This window comes from Tamandua tetradactyla, chromosome 10, assembly GCF_023851605.1.
Source record: "Tamandua tetradactyla isolate mTamTet1 chromosome 10, mTamTet1.pri, whole genome shotgun sequence".
NCBI classification, from domain to species: Eukaryota; Metazoa; Chordata; class Mammalia; order Pilosa; family Myrmecophagidae; genus Tamandua; species Tamandua tetradactyla.
In genome coordinates this window covers 75,771,526-75,791,563 of record NC_135336.1, presented here as the reverse complement: position 1 = coordinate 75,791,563, position 20,038 = coordinate 75,771,526, and the positions used below count along the sequence as shown (strand labels likewise).

At 38.3% G+C, this 20,038-nt stretch overlaps 1 protein-coding gene across 1 annotated transcript in view; it reads right to left on the bottom strand.

Moving 5' to 3' along the window:
* The window catches only part of LOC143648547 (uncharacterized), a 104,638-nt gene that overhangs the window by 28,097 nt on the left and 56,503 nt on the right, over positions 1–20,038 (bottom strand). The window lies entirely within an intron of this gene.

Genomic DNA, 20,038 nt, shown 5'->3' with positions numbered 1-20,038 from the left:
ATTATGTAATGCATTACCCAAAATATAAATTTTGCACCAAATAAATATCCCTTCCTTTGGTCTCACACAGAAATTGAAGTTTTAAAATTTGGACCACATCACCCCTTGCCCTGTTTTCTGATTTACCTTAGTTGCATCCAAATCTGCTTCATTCATATCTCTAGTTGAAGTCTGATCACTTTTTCAACTTTTTTTTAACAGTTCCTGTATAGGGTAATACTGACTTTCATAGCTTCAGTGCTCTAACTCAGTCTCAAGTGTCACATACATACCCGAAGTTTCTGGGAATGACCAGGTTATACACAACTAGCTCAGTATCTCAGATTTTAGAAATAACATTTACAACTGCTGTTTGTGGCTGCTGTGAGAGCTTACATTTAGGACCCTTTACATAGGCCCCAATCTATGTAACCCATGCTCTCAACTTCAATTCTCCAAGTTCGAGCATTATAGTTAGTCCATATGAGTGAGGCATAATAATATTTGCTTTTTTGTTTCTGACATTTCATTCAACACACTGTCCTTAAGGTTCATTCGCAAAGTTGCATGCCTCACAACTTCATTCCTTCTTGAAGCCTCTCAGTAGTCCACACACTCAGTTCCTCCAGGTATATGACTAGCAACAGGGTTGCAGGATCATATAGCCACCCCACCCCAGCCTCCTTTGGAATCATCACACTGCCCTCCAATGGGCCGCATGCCTCAGCTTCTCTACCAACAGCAAATAGGTACATCTCTTTCTTCATATTTTCTTTAGCACTTGTTTCTCTCTGTTCATTTTTAAACAGTATTATTCACACATCATACAATCCAAACTAAGTAAACAGACAGGCCTTCACCACCATAATCTATATAAGAAGATATTTCCTTTTCTTCTGCAGAGAATCCATAAGCCTCCCTCTAACCCTCTTCCCTTGTTGACATTTAGTTTTGCAATAATGCCTTTGTTACATTCAATGAAAGCATATTACAGTGTTATTGACTCTAGACCCTAGCTTGCAACATTTGTACTTTCGCCTGTATACCATCTCATTTTCAACACATTGCAATGTTGACATCCATTTGTTTTCCCTCATGCAAAACCATATCTATATTTGTATACTTAAACACCATCATTGTCCACTCCAGGAATTCCTAAATTTTCATTTTAGTCTTTATCTTCTACCCTTCCTTCTGGTTTCATATGCACCCCAGCCCTTCTCCCTCAACCATACTCACATTCAGTTTCATTCAGTGAACACAGGTATTTTAATGTTATGCAATGGAGTTTAAGAGTCCTCCGTCTCACCCTTCAGAGAAGAGTGGGCAGAAAGTAAGAGTCCCAGGATCTGTAAGAGTCAGGGAAGGCGTGAGAGGGGTATTGATGCTGCTTTTGGCTTTCCAAAGGCACCATTGTCCCATACTTTAGAGTGCTCTTCATAAGGTGGCTACTCTGAGGGAATTGTTGAAGTGGGCAGCATTTCCCAGTGGAAACTGTTCATTTATTCATTCTAAAAAAAAACTGTGAAGAATAAGAACAAAGCCGATCAAGTTGGGGTTAAAATAATTCAGAACACAGCTGTGAGGAAGACAATGTCTATATTTTAGAACCACACATACTCTTTGAGACCCAAGAAAGAAAGGTTTATTTGGTCTGGAAATGAAATTTTCTGTAGCACATAATCTAACCCAACCTATCTGTATAGCTCATTTGAAAAATGGAAACACAGGGAGCCCAGATTAAGAAGGAGGTCCTTTAATCTTGTATAGTGTAACGTAATGCTTGGATACATCCTAGAGTATATTAAGAAGATAATCAAAAAGTATTGGCAAAGTCCCTTGAGAGATAGGAGAAAAAATATGGAACTATTAAACTTTATCATCAGGGAAGCCTCTGATACTGTGTCAAACTTTAGGGACATGCAAATCAATAGACCATACCCTTGATCTTGAGGCATACTCTTGTGAAGCTTATGTAGGTAGCAGAGAAGCTTAGCCTACCTATAGGTATGCCTAAGAGTTATTCTGGAGGACCTCTTTTGTTGCTCAGATGTGGCCTCACTCTCTCTAAGCCCAACTCTGCAAGTGAAATCATTGCCCTCTCTCCTATGTGGGACATGATATCCAGGGGCAAAAGTCTTCCTGGCAACATGGGAGATGACTCCCAGGGATGAATCTGGCCCTGGCATCATGGGATCAACAATTCCATCCTGACCAAAAGGGGAAAAAGAAATGTAACTAATAAAGTATCAGTGCAGGAAAGAGTTCAAATAGAGTTAAGAGGCTACTCCAGAGGTTGGTCTTATGCAAGCTTCAATTAGACCTTGCTACCTATCATAGCCTGCTAAACCCTAGCCAAAACTATTCCAGCCAATCCTAACAAACACCTAGAGCAATATATAAGGTTCCACAAGGGTTCCATGCCTTAGAGTAATTTTCCAGAAACCTACAACCTCCAGACGGGTCCCTGGTCCAGATAAGTCCTGGAACCTAGAGGGCCCAGCCTCTCCAAAACATCAGAGGGCTCTGTCTCCCTACCCCATATTATTGACAGTCCCTTCCAACATGAAAAAGTTAGAATGGCCATAGCCCAAACACTCCTAAAGAGAGGGATAGAAAGATCAAAGTGATGGTGGAGTTATACGGAGAATATAGGATTTAACAAATTAATATGAATGTTGAATCATTAAATTGATATCTATTTTAGTCTCCAGTATTTTAGAGCAGCTAGAAGTAAACACCTAAAATTGTGGAATTGTAACCCATGTCAAACGCTGAAATATGTTCTACAACTAATTGTGGTATTGTGTTTTGAAATGTATAGCTTTTTTTTAATGTATATTATTTTTCACAAAAAAAGAAAGAAAAAAAAGTCGATTGTGGTGATAAAAAATATTTAAGTCTTCTAGCCTCCTATATTCTGGAACAGCTAGAAGGAAAAATCTGAGAGGATCGTATGGTAGCCCATGACAAACACTGGGATCTGTCCTGTAACTACTTGTTGAAGAGTACTTTGAAAACTATTCCTTTCTATTTCTTTGCTTCATATGTATGTAATACCATACAATAAAAAGTTAAAAAAAAAAAAAAAAAGAAAAAAAAAAGCTATGGAGAGTTTTCCATGTCCAACCATCGGGGCTGAAGTACATCAAGTCAAATAAAATACAGTTCCTGCTCTAAAGCTGATGACTAAAGGTCCCAAAATTCTGACATTGTTCTAAATTGACATTCTCATGGGGTTTTCTAAGGAACTTCTGGTTCTTTTGGCATTATATCTCTTCATCTCTCCTTTCCCTATAAATTCATCCCTACTTTTCTCCTCCTCTTAAAAACAAATTTCTTTAAAGACAGGTTAACCTTCATCAAGTTTGTTCTTAATCTTGCACCCCCTCCCTCACTCATTGTTCTCATCGTCAGGCCTGGAGGACGGGACCCTTTCCCCCCAGGATGTAAGCTACTCCTGGAAAATATTTCAGAAAGCCTCTCCCACCCCAACCTGCACCACCCAGCCTCTCCTTCACCCTCCATCATCTCCCTCATCCTCCATCAGCTGCCCTCTTGTGATAACTTTCCATTTCTCAGCCTCTACTCTCCGGCAGATTCATTCTTGTGGTAAACTTCTCTTATGCACTATCTGCCCTCCTGCATTTACAACCCTGCATGCCTAAGGCAGCATTTAAATTTTAAACTTTACCAATGGAAAGCTGTCAACTCCTAACCTAGCCCCCTATTTCTGAAAACTAACCCATAGAGACCTGCCTAACCCTTGCCCCCCAACTTCCTAAACCTAAGCCTTAAAAACTCTATCCTCCACCACCTCGGGGCATGTATTTCTCTCTCTCTTGAAATGTTGCCCAGGATTCTCTGTTTCTCCCTGAAATAAAGCCTTGGCCTGAATTCCTTTGTCCTCCCTCATTCCTGTGAGTTTACTGAGTTTGCCTTTACTAATCATTTCATTAAACCATGATATTAATGGATGGACCTCCACGTCAAGAAATCTGAAGAATAATTTTGAGTCTTTTACTTGAACTCTCAATAACATTCAATACATTTGGACATTTTCTCCTCTTAAAACCCTCTTGTTCCTTGATCTCTGTGATTCTAGACTCTCCTGGGTACCTCTGTTTTTTCATTCTCTTCTCCTGTTACCACCTCTATTTTTATCTGACAGTTATGCATTGGTTTTCTTCTGGAAAGCAGCCTAGTCCCTTTTCCAACTTTACCCTCTGTTCCACATAGGGTAAGGTGTCAGATGTGAATGACACATACCTGAGATGAAGAGGACACTCCCTGCATGGCTTTACATGAGAACTGATTTTGTAAACTAGCACTTCTTTTTCACTAATTCAACTTTGTATTTCCAGCAAGAGCTTTCTTTTTAAGATAAATACATATGACCACAGCCTAAGCAATATCTTCATTTTCATAATTTTATAGGTACTTCATTACTCAATATGTATAAAACTGAACTTGAGACAAGCTTTTCCTGCATTATAACTATCTTAGTAAATGGCTCAACACAGGAACCTAGAACTTTTTTAATACATTTATCCCTACTACTCCCCATATCCAATCAACCACTAAAGGCTACCAATTCTACCTTCTAAATACATCTTGAGCCACATCCTCTTCTCTTCACCACAAAGCCACCACCACCAACTAAGTATCCAAATGAAACCTCACCAGGAATAGTGCAATGATCTTCTAAATAGTCTCCCTAAATCACTTCTGGCCTTTCTCCAGCCCATTCTCCACATCACAGCCACAGTACACTTTTATAATGTATAATGAGCTGAATTCCTTGCAGTCAGAGATGTTAGGATTATGACTTGAGCATGTCATTGTGGGGGACATGTTACAATCTACCATATTTTGTCCATAATGTCTTCTGTTGAGGTCTAAATCACTCTGACATAGTGATGTCCTCTTACCTTCCATACCTTTTGATGGTCAACACAATGCTAATAATAACTAACTTTATTCTAAATCCTTTGCATATATCAAATAATTTAATCCATAATTCTTTGGGTCAATCATCTCAATGCTTTTGCATGTCTGTCCTTCCCTACTTAGAAAACTCAGGGTCATGGTTGCTTTCTCCATACCATACAACATGTACATGCTGAACTCTCTCAGTTTACCCTCAAACCCATTTATTCCAACATCTCACTTAAGAATGCTGTTCTATCACTCCAGTGCCTTGGTGGACATGAGGGTTCCCTATGACAATTGTAGTCTCCACAGGGTACTCCCAGAAAAGAAAGACATGGGCCACCTCTGTTCTCCAATTCTTCCAACCTTACCCCAGCCATGATTTAAAACTTGAGAGGTGGATGTGTGCCTGGACTCTCTCTTAGAAAGTCATACGAGCTACAAACTCTTTGTTTTCCCCAATTCTGAAATTTCACTTACATGCCAAGAATTTTTTTAACTCCTCTTTGTGCGTTAGAAGAAAACTGACTTTCAATATATTCCCATCCCACTTTGTTGTTTATGGATAAATATTTTGTATTCCTTCTTCTGGCTTTGACTATTGGCACTAAATATCCTGCTTTGGAGGATTCATAAAAAAAATTTTTCTCATGCAAGAATTTGGGTCTGCGTGATTGTGAACACCTTGTGACTGACACTCCCTTTATCCAGTGTACAGATGAATAAGAAATTAAAGGCAAAAAATTCTTAAATAATAGGACAGGCAAGGGGCATGGGATGTTCTGGGTGTTCTTTTTTATTTTTTATTTTTTTTCGAGTAATGAAAATGTTCAGAACCTTATTGTGGTGATAAATGCACAACTATATGATCATACTGTGAACAACTGATTGTAAACCTTGGATGATTATCTGGTATGTGAATTATATCAATAAAATTGCATTTCAAACAAAAGAATTTGGCTCTTCATTGAAGACTTAGGCTTTCAAAGTTTTCTATCACTGCTATAGATTTCAGATAACCAATTAACTTCTTTTCCTAGGCTGAAATCTTTTCTTCCTCTGAGAGAGTGGTTGCCACTGACTGAATGGGTACAGACTATGAAACAAAGAAGGAAAAAATGTAAGGGAAAAAAAATTCCAGGTTTAAGAATCTCCAAATGCAAATACGGTTACGCACCAACCCCAATACACACATCCTCTCTTGAACCTGTTTCAAGAAACTCTATTTCATGAACCTCTGTAAATATTTTATTGATGTATTGGCTACATGCAGAAAAGCACACAAATCATAAGTGTATAGTTTGACAAATTTTTACCAAGTGAATACATTCCACTGAAACTTCCACAGATTAGAAACCAGAACATGACCAGCATCTCACATATTAAAAAGAAAAAAAAAAAAAAAAACTACCATCCTGACTCCCATCACTGTTCATTAATTTTGCAAGTTTTTGAACTTTCTATGAATGGAATCATACACTGAATTTTTTTTAGTCTGGCTCCCTCAATTTGTGAGATTCATCCCACAGTGCTGCAAATGGCAGAAGTTTATTCATTTTCATTTCTTTACAGGTTTCCATTATATGACTATACCATAATTAATTTACTCATTTGATTGCTGGCATATATTTTCATTGCTTCCAGTTTAAGGCTATTGTGACTAAAGCTGTTACAAACATTCTTATATGAGCACTTGGGGCCACATATGCTTGAATTTTTAGGAATAGTATTACTGAGACAGGGTTATGTGTTCAGCCATATAAAAGCTATTGTCAAACAATTTTCCAAAGTAGTTACACTTATTTAAACTCCCATTGGTAACATTTGAAAATTCCAGTTGCTCCACATCCTCATCAACATATAGTATTCTCAGTCTTTACAATCATAGCTGTTCTCATGAGTGTATAGTGACATCACATTATGTTTTAATTTGCATTTCCCTGATTACTAAGGTACCTTTTTCATATGCCTATTTGCCATATGAATGTGCTTTCTGTGAAATACCTGTTAAAGTTATTTGTCATTTTTCTATTAGATATCTGTCTTCTTACTGATTTGTCACAGTCTCTTTTAAGACATATATTGCAATTATCTTCTTCCTTCTATTCTTTGGCTTGCCTTTCAACTTTCTTAATGAGATCCTTTATGAACTTAATTCTTAAATTTAATCCAGTCTATATTATCAATATCTTCCTTTATGAGTAGCACTTTTTGTTTCCTATTAAAGAATCTTTCCTACCACAAGCCCATAAAAATATTCACCTATGTTATATTATCAAGCCTTATTATTGTACCTTTCACATTTCAAACTACAGAAAAAGAACATGGCAAGAGGTGGGGAAAGATGGCAGCATAGATGGTGTGGAATTAAATTAGTCTTCTAGGGCAGCTAGTAAATAGCCAGGACTTGTCTGGAATAACTGTTTGAGAGACTTCAGTGACTGGACACACATCATACACCAGACTGGAAAGGGTGGAACAGCTGAGATCCCAAAGAATTGTAAGTCTCACAAGCCATGGAAGCTGGTGCCTCTCCCCAACTGGCATGGCAGGCTGTCTTGGAGATGATTCCCTGAGGGGAAAAGAAGCCTTCTCCACTAGAAGTAAGGAAGGTAGCTCAGCCAAGCTTCAACCCTGGGATTAATTAACAAATGTGAACTACTGAATACAAGTTCTGAGCACAGATAAACCTGGAACAAACTGGACAGGAACCAAGAGGTTTCACCCCAGCAGGGGTCAGACTGATGGGGAAAAAAAAAAACATGGGCTTTTTTAGTTGAATGAGCTAAAAATACTGCAAAAGGGCTCAGTCCCAAGAAAGGGGACATATAGAGCCATATACCAACTCTGGTTATTGATTGGCAAACCCGGGGGCAGCAGTATAGCTTGGAAAGGATCTTTTTTTTTTCAATCTCTGTTTTTGTTTGTTTGTTTCTGTTTTTAACTTCTGTTAGATGGACCTGCAGGCATTCGCAGGCTCCAGCACATCCCCAGGCAAGGGTGGAATTAGGTATGTGTGAGAGACAATGTAAACAGTGAGGTGAAGGAGATAATTGCCTAAAGGGTATATTTTTAAATAATCTTTACTGGAAGCAAAGGAAGGTAGCTCAGCCAAACTCCAATTGTGGTTTCAATCTTGGCAGAGAGGAGGCGGGGCTGATAGAAAAAAAAATTAAATTAAACACAAGAAAAAAAACTGAGGATTTTGGAATTAGCTGAGCTCAGAGTACTGGAAAATGGTAGGGCCTCAAGAAAAGGGGCGTGTATAGCCAGTTACCAACTCTGGCTCTTAACTGGGAATTCTTGTAGTCTGGGGACTGGCTCTGGCAAGGGATTTCTCTTCTTTTTTTTTCTTCTTTTTCTAACTATTCTAAATAGCTAATTAGAGAAAACCTCAGGCATTTCAACTGTTAAAGGAACACAGGCAAGGACTGAGCTAAAAGAAGTCTGAGGTATTTACAGAACATTACATTATACCCCACAACAGCAGGATACACATGTTTCTCAAGTGCTCATGGATCATTCTCAAGGATAAACCATATGTGGGTCACAAAGCAAGTCTCAATAAATTTTAAAAGATTGAAATTATACAAAACACTTCCTCAGACTATAATGGAATGACGATGGACATCAATAACAGACAGAGGGCCAGAAAAGTCACAAATATGTGGAGCTAAACAATACACTCTTAAATAACCAGTGGGTCAAGAAATAAATTACAAGAAAAATCAGTAAATATCTTGAAGCAAATGAAAACACCACATATCAAAATTTATGAGATGCAGCAAAGGCAGTGCTGAGAGGGAAATTTATTTCCTTAAATGCCTATGTCAAAACAGAAGAAAGAGCAAAAATTGAGGAATTAACTGTTCACTTGGAAAAACTAGAGAAAGAAAAGCAAATTAACCCCAAAGCATATCTGTGCGGGACAATGGGCTAAAGAAGCTGTGCTGTGTGCGTACAATGGAATATTATGCAGCTATAAGAAAGAATAAAGCCATGAAGCATAAAAAAAAATGTGGATGAACCCTAAGGACATCATGTTGAGTGACAGTATCCAGAAACAAAAGGCCAAATACTGCATGGTCTCCATGATATGACCTAACATTAATGAGTGAACTTTGAAAGTTAAAGTTAGGAATACAGGGTGGGCTATGGTGGCTCAGCAGGCAAGAATGCTTGCCTGCCATGCCAGAGGACCCAGGTTCAATTCCCAGTGCCTGCCCATGTGAAAAAAAAAAAATAGGATTTAAAGTTAGGAATACAGGTTATCAGGAAATAGAACTAGGGTGGAGACTGGGCATTTGGTACTGAAAAATACAGACTGTGTAACAGGACTAACTAAAAATTCAGAAATTGATAGCACAATACCACCTAATAGTGGCAAAATAATATAAGTACACTGAATGAAGCTGAATGTGCGTATGATAGAGGGAGAAGGGCTGGGGGCATGTCTGAAACCAAAATGAAAGACAGAGAATAAAGACTGAGATGGTAAACTTAGGAATGCCTAGAGAGTAAAATGATGGTGATTAAATGTACAAATACAAAAACGTTTTTACATGAGGAAGAACAAATGAATGTCAACATTGCAAGGTGTTGAAAATGGATGGTATACAGGAATGAGTTAGGGTCTATAGTCAACAGTAACTTTGTAATATGTTTCCACTGAATGTAACAAAGGCAAAATGCCCAAAATAAATGTTAACAGGTAGGGGACATGGGGAAGGGGTATGGATTCTTCGTGGAACAAAAGGAAAGGAAATGTCTTCATATCGATTATGGTAATGAAGTCAGGTAACAGGTACAAGATATATGAGGTTTTTTCTTTTTATTTCTTTTACTGGAGTGATGCAAATGTTCTAAACATGATCATGGTGATGAATACACAATTATATAATGATATTGTGAGTCATTGATTGTACACAATCTATGGATTGTATATGTGTGTACAAGGACTGAGGGAAGGAAGGGGGATTTTGTAGTGTACCATGCAACAGACTACTGAGTAGCAGCTGTAAGAAGGAATGAAGTTGTGAGGCATGCAACTGGGTGATGAAACTTAAGGACTGTATGTTAAATGAAATGTCAGAAACAAAAAGACAAATATTATCATGCTTCATACATGTGAACTCATGATAATATAAAAGCTCAGTGAACTGAAATTGAGAGCATGCGTTATCAGATTGGGCCCTATTGTAAAGGGTCTGACAGCAGTCACATATATAGGAGTTATAACTGTTATTGCTATATTCTGAGATACTGAGCTGTTTGTATGTAACCTGGCCGTTCCCAGAAACTTCAAGTATTTATGTGACACTCGAGACTCAGAGTTAGAGCTCTGAAGCTATGAAACTCAGCACTACCCCATACAAGAACTATTTAAAAAGTTGAAAAAGGGATCAGACTTCTAGTAGAGATAAGAATGAAGCTGATCTGGATAGGACTGGTATACATCAGAATACAGGGTAAAGGATGATATCATTCATATTTTAAAACCCCAACTTCCATGTGAGAACATAGAGAGAGATGTTTATTTGGTGCATAATTTACATTTTTAGTAGCACATTACCTAATTTAACTTGTGTGGTCAGTTATGTTGAACACCATAAGTACATGGAATCTTGAATTGGCCATGAGACCTTGTTGATTTGTACAGATTAATGTGATGCCTCGCTACATCCCAGACTAATTTGGGCAGTGAATAAAAAACTATTTGTGAAGTGCCCTTGGGGGACTGGTGAGAAAGGAGGAAATATTAAACTTCCCCATTTGGAGAATTCCTGATATTTTTGTAACCAGTGGGACAACCAAATCAATAGTTTGAGCCCTCGATCTTGGGGTTCACCCCCAGGAAACTTATTCCTGCAAAAGGGTAGGCTAAGCCTACTTATAATTATGTTAAAGAGTCACCCCTAGAGAACCACATTTGTTGCTCAGATGTGGCTTCTCTCTAAGCCAACTTGGCAGGTGAACTTACTTCCCTCTTCCCTACATGGGACATGACTCCCAGGGGTGTAAATCTCATTGTCAAATGGGACAGACACCCAGGATGAGCCAGTACCCAGCATCATGGGAATGAGAAATCCTTCTTGACCAAAATGGGTATGCCAGTTTGAAAGTATTATGTACCCCAGAGAAGCTAGGTTTAAATCTTGAGTCAGTCTTGATTTCTTTTCATCTGATTCAATGCTGTAGGTTGGAAACTTTCAATTAGATTATCTCTAGGGAAATGTGACACACCCAATAGTGGGCATGACCTTTGATTAGAAGGAAATGTGACTCCACACATTCCAGGTGGGTCTTGATTAGATTACTGGAATCCTTTAAAACAGGAAACATTTTGGAGAGACTAAGAAATGGTAGAAGCCTCTGAGATGACATAAACTTCACAGCAGAGACAACACAAATGTAGACATGTGGAAAATGGAGACACCGATTTTGGAAGATGCTTGGAGCCCAGAAGACATTACCATGACAGGTTAAGCAAGCCAGAACCTGGAGAGAGACAAGGGAGGCCAAGAGATGAAAGACAACCCTGGAGATAAAGTAAGGAACCCCTACAGGAACAGAGGCTGAAAGCAATGGATCCCAGGAACAAGAGACCAGCAGATGCCAGTCACGTGACTACCGAGCTCACAGAGGTGCTCCTGACCCACTGGCCTTTCCTGAATGAAATTAAGCTCTTGTTGGTGCCTTATTTGGGCACTTTCACTTCCTTAGAACTGTAAACTTGTAACTTATTAAATTTCCTCATTTTAAAAGCCATTCCAGTTCTAGAATATTGCATTCTGGCAGCTTGCAAACTAACACAATGGGGAAGAGAGAAATGAGACAAAATAAAGTTTTAGTGGCTGAGAGATTTCAAACAGAGTTGCGAGGTTATTCTAGAGGTTATTCTTAGGCATTATATGGACATCCCTTTTCAGTTTATGGTGTATTGGAGTGGCTGGGGGGAAATACCTGAAACTACTGAGCTGTGTTGTAGTAGCCTTGATTCTTGAAGACTATTGTATAATGATACAGGTTTTACAAAGTGACTGTGTAATTGTTAAAACTTTGCATCTGATGCTCCTTTTATCCAGGATGGTTAGTGAGTAAATAAATAAATAAATAAAGGTGAGTATAAAGAGTAAAAAATTGCATAGATTGAAATACTGATGGTCAATGAGAGGGAGGGGTAAGAAGCATGGGATGTATGAGTATTTTTTTTTCCTTTTTTATTTCTTTTACTGGAAAAAAGAGTGATGCAAATGTTCTAAAAATGATCATTGTGATGAATACACAACTATGTGACAACATTGTGAGCCACTTATTATACACCATGTATGGACTGTATATATGTGAAGATTTCTCAATAAAAATAAAATAAAATAGAAAAGGTAATGGCTAGCCATGTTCCAGCAATTTTGATCAGCACAACATCTACTCTTTCCTGATTCCCTCACCCCTAAAAGTTATTATGAGAGAATATATTAGGGAGTACAATCCTCAATAGTTGTAAATTTTTGGAATAATTTTAAGGTTTGAATAAGTTATTCGTCAGAGACAATTCTTGATGTCTGAATAGACTTAAAAACAGTAAATCTGACATTTGGTATTTTTCAATGCCTTTAGTTCATACCAATGCTATGTATATGCAAGCTTTCACAGACACTTAGTAATTGACAAATCAAGAAACTTCAGTTTTGTTGGACTAAAATATTATGATGTTTTATGATGTAAATACCAGCAATAACAAAGTATGAAAGTATCAACATCATCCAATAAAAACAGCTGGCTTATTCCGCACACAAAAAAAATAGGTCTGAGAAACAATATAATGAGTCAAGTGGGGAACATAATTCCCTACAGGGCATCTCTTCTTCAAGAAAAGGGGGGGCAGGGCCCAGCTCATGTGATGGCTGCAAAACAGAAGCAACCATAGCCAGCCTTCTACTTACTTCAGCCTCTGTCTCAATCATGCCCCTGGCAGGACAGGTCTGCTGTGAATTAAAGGCACCATGTAACTTTACACCATTGAGGAGCTGCAGTCTGACAAGCACCACTTGCTGGGTAGGAGAGGAAAAACAGAGTCTAGAAGCTTCATAGGAAAGTCTGACAATCTGCTGGGTCTCACCTCCAAGGAAACTTGATACCAACTACACTCTCATCCTGTGACCTGGTCCTGTCTGGAGGGGAAAATCTGATTCGGGGCATTCATAACTGGGGAGATCCTCCTCAAAAAAGTGTTTCCCTTAGGCAGGACAGGAAACAGAAAAAAAAAGAAAAGGGTTGAAAAATTCTATTCAAAGAGATGCTATGCTAGAGGTCTAGAATAGTTGAATTGATAGAGAACAAAGCCAACTAACAAGAAAACCCCAATAAAAGAATGAACTAATCAATAAAATGCCAGAATGAGCTAATCAAGAAAAGTAGATGCCTAGACACCAGTTAAATTATATGTCATAGTAGGAAAAACAAAGATGTGGCCCAGTCAAAGGAACAAACTAACATCTCAAAAATATACAGGATTTGAAACAACCAATCAAAGGTGTTCGAACAGACATGTAAAATCACATCAAAAATCAAATCAAGGAATTGAGGGAAGAAAGGGCAAAAGAGATGAAGTACATAAAGAAGACACTGGGCAGGGGTGCATGGGTGATTCAGCAGTATAACGCTCACCTGCCTTGCAGGAGACCCAGGTTTGATTCCTGGTTCATGCATTACCACCCTTCCCCTCCCCCCAAAATTACACATAAAAAAGTCATTGGGATCAGAGGTGGGGCAAGATGGTGGCATAACGAGGTGTGGAATTTAGTTTGTCCTTCAGAGCAGCTAGTAAACAGCCAAGAACAGAACAACTGCTGGGGCCACATCAGTGACTGGACAGGCAGTATATGCCAGTCAGACCTGGTGGAACAGCTCACATGCCACATAGAACAGGCTTTACTAGCAGCAAGGGCTTAGCTCAGCCAGAATTATTTCACAAATTTTGAGTCCTGAAAACAGGCCCCCAGGACAGATAAACCTGGAATAAGAACTAAAGGAACTAGGAGTTTTTGCCCTGGCAGAGAGGGGGTAGGGCTGATGGAAATAAAACAAAAACAGAGGCTTTTTGAGTTGGACAACACAAAATGTTAGGAAAAGGGCTGGACCCAAAAAAAGGGGGGCACATAGAACCCAGAGATACACAGAGCTACATACCAACTTAAGCTCTTGATTGACAAACCTGAGGAGCAGGGATCAGGCTCTGAAAAGGTTTTTTTTTGTTTTTACTTTTTTTTAATGCCTAATAGGTCATTAGATAGAACTGTAAGCACTCTCAGGTTTCACCACTGCCCCAGGCAAGGGTGGAATTAAGCTTGTCTGAAAGATGAGTAAATAGTCAGGTGAAAGGACTTAATTTCCTAAAGGGTGTTTCTTCCCCAAGAAAAAGGGGATGGGGCCCAGCTCATGTGGAATCCCTCCTTCAAGGAATTCAGGCCCCAGGAACTGGAAAACTAAAGCAATTAAAGCCACCTACTCCCTCACCTCTGTCTCAACTATCCCCCTGGCAGGGAGAGTCTGGTAGAATTAAAGGAACCATATCACTTTAAGCGGCTGGGAAGCTAAAGGCAGACAAATGCTACGTGCTGGGCAGGATAGGAAAAGCAGAGTCTAGAGGCTTTATAGGAAAGTCTGACAACCTGCTGGGTCTCAACCTCAGGGAAAAGTGATGCCGGCTACTCTTTCCTCCAGAGATGCATGCCTGTCTGATCTGGGAAAACCTGACTGGGGTCTATAATATCTGAAGAGAGCCCTCCTCAACAACAACAAAAAAGGCTCCATATAGGCAGGGCAAGAAACAGAAAAGAACAAGAACTGAAAATGTTTGATCAGTTAAACAGAACCTATGCTAGAGGTCTAGAATAAATTGAGCTGAATGTCAAAGAACAGATGGAGAACAAAGCCATCCAGTGAGAAAACCCTAGGTAAAAGAGTAAAAACAATTTCCAGAATAAACTAATTGAGGAATCAAATGCCTAGATGCCACCAAAAAATAATGAGTCATACTAGGAAAACAGAAGATAATGGCCCAGTCAAAGGAAAAAAAAAAAACACTTCAAATAAGATGCAGGAGCTGAAACAACTAATTTGGGATGTTCAGACATATGTGGAAAATCTTGTCAAAAATCAAATCAATGAGTTGAGGAGGATATAAAGCAGACATTGGGCAAACAAAAAGAAGAAAGGTTGAAAAAGCAAATCACAGAACTTATGGGAATGAAAGGCACAACTGAAGAGATGAAAAACAATGGAAACCTACCAAAATAGATTTGAAGAGGCAGAAGAAAGGATCTGTGAACTAGAGGACAGGACATCTGAAATCCAGCATACAAAGAAAAGATAGAGAAAGTTATGGAAAAATACGAGCAGGGTCTCAGGGAACTGAATGTCAACATGAAGCATGAATATACATGTTGTGGGTGTCTCAAAAGGAGACTAGAAGGACTAATGGAGGAAATAATCACTGAAAATTCCCCAACTCTTATGATAAAGAATAAAACTACCAATTCAAAAAGTACAGTGTGCCCCAAACAGAATAAATCCAAAAGTCATACTCCAAGAGAGTTACTATCCATATTGTTAAATGTCAAAGAAAAAGAGAGAATTCCAAAAGCAACAAGATATAAACAATTTTTCAACATACAATGGAAGCTCAATAAGACTATGTGCAGATTTCTCAGCTGAAACCATGGAGGCAAGAAGATAGTAGTATGATATATTTAAGACACTGAAAGAGAAAAACTGCCAACCAAGAATTCTGTATCTGGCAAAACTTGTCCTTCAAAAATGACCAAGACTTTAAAATATTTTTCAGACAAACAGACACTGAGAAAGTTTGTGAACAAGAGAGCTACTCTGCAAGAAATACTAAAGGGATCACCACAGGCAGATAGGAAATGACAAGAAAGATTTGTAAAAAGAGTGTAGAAATGAAGACTGTCTGGAAGGTAAAAAGAAAGAGAGAGAAAAAAAGTGTGACATATAAAATCCAAAAGACAAAATGGTAGAAGTACTGCCTTTACAGTAATAACATTAAATGTTAATGGATTGAACTCCCCCAATTAAAGACACAGACTGGAAGAATGGATGAAAAAACAGGACTCATCTATATGCTGTCTTCAAGAGACTCACTTAGACCCAAGGACAAAAATAGGTTGAAAGTGAAATGCTGGAAAAAGATATTTCACGTAAACAACAACAAGAAAGAAGTGAGGGCAGCTATACTAATATCAGACAAATTAGACTTCAAATGTATGACAATTAAAAGAGACAGAAAGATATTATGTATTAATAAAAGGACAAAAAAATAAAATAAAAGGACAATTCATCAAGAAGACAAAACAATCACAAATATTTATGCACAAAGCCAGAGTGCCCCAAAATATATGAGGCAAACACTGACAACACTGAAGGAAGTAGACACATTTTTTATCTACAGTCCATAGGGAGTCAACTGTTCCATATCCTGTAATGTAATAGTCAAGATTCTATTTTTTCCCTAAAAATCACATTGTTGATTTTTCTGTTATCTAATTTATCTAGTAGAATTTATTCAGAGACTATATTTTTCCCACTGCAGTATGGCACTTTTATTATAGGTTATGTTTGGCCATATATATATATATATATATATATATATATATGAGGCTATTTCTGTGTTCTCTGTTTTGTTTGTTTCATTGGGTTATATGTCTATTCTTGTGCCAATACTACACTGCCTTAATTACTGTAGCTTCATAATATGTCTAGATATTTAGTAGAGCCAGTCTTCCTTCCTTGTTCTGGTTCTTCAAGATTGTCTTGGCTATTCTTGACCTTAAAAATTCTGTATAAATTTTAGAATCAGTTTACACATCATACAAAAATATGTATCCGCAAATGTGCTCATTTGCAAGCTGCCAGAATGCAATATACCAGAACTGGAACAGCTTTTAAAAAGGGGGAATTTAATAAGTTACAAGCTTACAGTTCTAAGCCTATATAAATGTCCAAATTAAGGCACCAACAGGATACCTTCACTCAAGAAAGTCCAAGAGGTCAGGAACAGCTCTGTCAGCTGGGAAGTCATGTGGCTGGCATCTGCCTGTCCCTTGCTCCTGGGCGCCACTGCTTTCAGCCTCTATTCCTGTGGGGGTTCCTCACTTTACTTCTATAGGGCTGGCTTTCATATCTTGGCTTCCCTTGTCTCTCTCCAGATTCTGGCTTGCTTAACATCTCATGGCAATATGTGAGCCATCTGCAAGCATCTCCAAACATCTGTGTCTCTGTTTTCCATGTCAGCTCTGCTGTGAAGTTTCTGTCGGCTATGAGGCTTCTGTCAATTCTGTCATTTCTGGCTCTCTCCAAAATGTTTCCTCTTTTAAAGTATTCCAGTAAACTAATCAGGATCCACCTGGAATGGGTGGAATCACATCTCCATCTAATCAAAAGATCAGCCCCACAATTGGGTGCGTCACATCTCTATGGAGAGCATTTAATCAAAAATTTCCAACCTACAGTGGCAAATCAGGATTAAAAGAAACAGCTGCTCCCACAAGTTTAGATTAGGCTTAAAACACGGCTTTTCTGGGGTACATAATATTTTCAAATCTGCACAGTATATAACACATATGTGTATTTTTATATTATACATGCATATATCTGTACATACATACATTGGAATTTTGATTGGGGTTCAATTGGTTTTATGGATCAATTTGGAAAAAAACAAACATCTTTACAAGAATGACTTTTCCAATTCTTGAACATGGTATGGAGTCCTCCATTTATTTAAATCTTTAATTTCCCTCAGCTTAATTTTGTTTCTGTAGAGGTCTTGCCCATCTTTCATTAGATTTATTCAGATGTATTTCATTGGTGATACTGTTTAAATGGTATTTTTTTTTAATTTTATCTTTCAGTTATATACTGGGAGCATGTAGAAATAAAATTGATTTTGATATACTGACATTGCATCTGGTGACTTCTATTGTGTTTTGACTTTGACTTGCCAGAGACCCAACTTAAATTAGGTCAATAAGAAAGAGATACATTTATATTTAAAAAATCTGGGACATCCAAGAGGTACCATGGTTGGCTCTGAGGACCAAATGCCCTATACTCTCTACTTCTTGGCTACTTTGACTCTACTTGGCTGTCTCAGACAAGCTTTCTTCATGTTGTAGCAATAAGACTGCCATAAAACCTAAGGAAAGGAAAAGAAAATTCTCTCATCCAAGCATACATGTCAATTAGGCTATTATTCACTCAGCTTAGATCATATCCCACCCCTAAACCATTCCTTGTCTCCAAAGGGATAGAGTTCCCTTATTGGCTATCTTTGGATGCACACCCACCCAGCTCTTGAAAATCCTAAAAAATATCATCGAGTGGAGGAGGAGCAATTTTTAAAGGGAACAGAAGCTAGGAAGATTAATAAGTAAAAAGTAAACTGGGGATCTACCTCTCTGGATTGGTCATATACTTATCTCTCCTCTTTCTTGTGTTCTACCATGTTGATCTATTCAAACGCACCAAATTCTCCCTGGATTCAGGGTATTTGCTCATTAAGTATCCTCTGTAATACTCTTGTCTTGATTCCAAGCCACTTCCTCTCACCTTTATCTTTTAGCTTAAATATTATTTATTCAATGAATCCTTTCTCGAACTAGCTTTAATCCCCATGTTTTAGGTTCCAACAGATCCTGTTCTTTTCATTTGTATCACCCATAACAGAGGTTTGGAATCCATATTCCCTGTACTGTATGCTCCATGAAAGCAGGGGCCATGTCCTTCATGTTCACAGTAGTATTATTAGCCATAGGACAATGCCTGGTCCATTGGAAACCCTGTTTTGTCTCCTGTTTTGCTTAACTCAGTAAGCACTTGGTCTAGTACTTCTCCTCGATTGCATTTAGTAGGTGTTCCTCCTTAAATATTTGTGTTGGCAGGGTTTCTGCCTTAATTTGGTGGTCTTCTGTGCCTACGCTTCATCCAAAGTTAATCTCATTCATTTATATGGACTTAACTGCTAGCTAAATGTTAAAACTTAAGAATATATTTCTTCCATCCTGATCACAAACTTGGTCAAACTAACACATGTTCCAACTGAACTCATCTTTTTTTTTTTTTTTTGCATTCCTCCACTCCCATCCCCACCTGCTCTTCTTACTCTTAATTTTACAATTTCAATTGATTGTGCCACCATCAGCCTAGTTTCCTAAAGCAGAAATGGTGTTGTCAAGCTAAATTCCCTTCTCTCCTTCTACCCAAATCTTTTCACTCACTAATTATTCCCCCTGCATGTTTCTATGATCTTCCTCCTTCTCCCATTAATACTACTACTGCCTAACCAGGTTTTCATTCTTTCTCTTTGACTACTATAATAGCATCCTAATAGCTCTGTTTAGATTGAATCATATGCCCCACAAAAGCCTTAATGTTCAAGTCTTAATATGTATTCCTGTGGGTGCAAACCCACTCATAAATAGGACCTTTGAAGATGTCACTATTAAGTTAAGGTGTGGACTCATTTGTGACTAGGATCTTTGAACATTCTATTTAGATGAGGTCAAATTGAATCAGAGTAGGCCTTAATCTATTTGACTGGAATCCTCATAAGTAAAGTAAATTCAGATGCATTCAGTCATTAGAAGCCAGAAGTCAGTGGAAGCCAGACAGAGAAAGCCACAGGAGGAGACCAATGAAACACATATCACCGTGCAAGAGAGGCAGAGATGCATGCCAGGAAACCCCAAGGATTACACCATACCAGGGTCAGAATGATAGACTATGGGGGAAAGAAAACCCTGTTAATGCCTTGATGTTGGAATTCTAGCCTCCAAAACTGCAAAACAATAAATTTCTGTTGTATAAGCTATTGTATGATATTTGTTATAGCAGGCCTGGCAAACTAAGACAGCCTCCTTATCTCTATTCTACTCTCTTTTGACTCATCCTTCTCATGGCATCCAGAACTATCCAAAATTCCATTTGACCAGAGAATTCCCCTGCTTAGACCCCTTCCAAGCCTTTTGGTAGACTAAAGAATAAAATTTAAGTTACTTAGTCATCATACTAGGTTCTCTATAAGCTAACTTCCTAATTATCTCTTCAC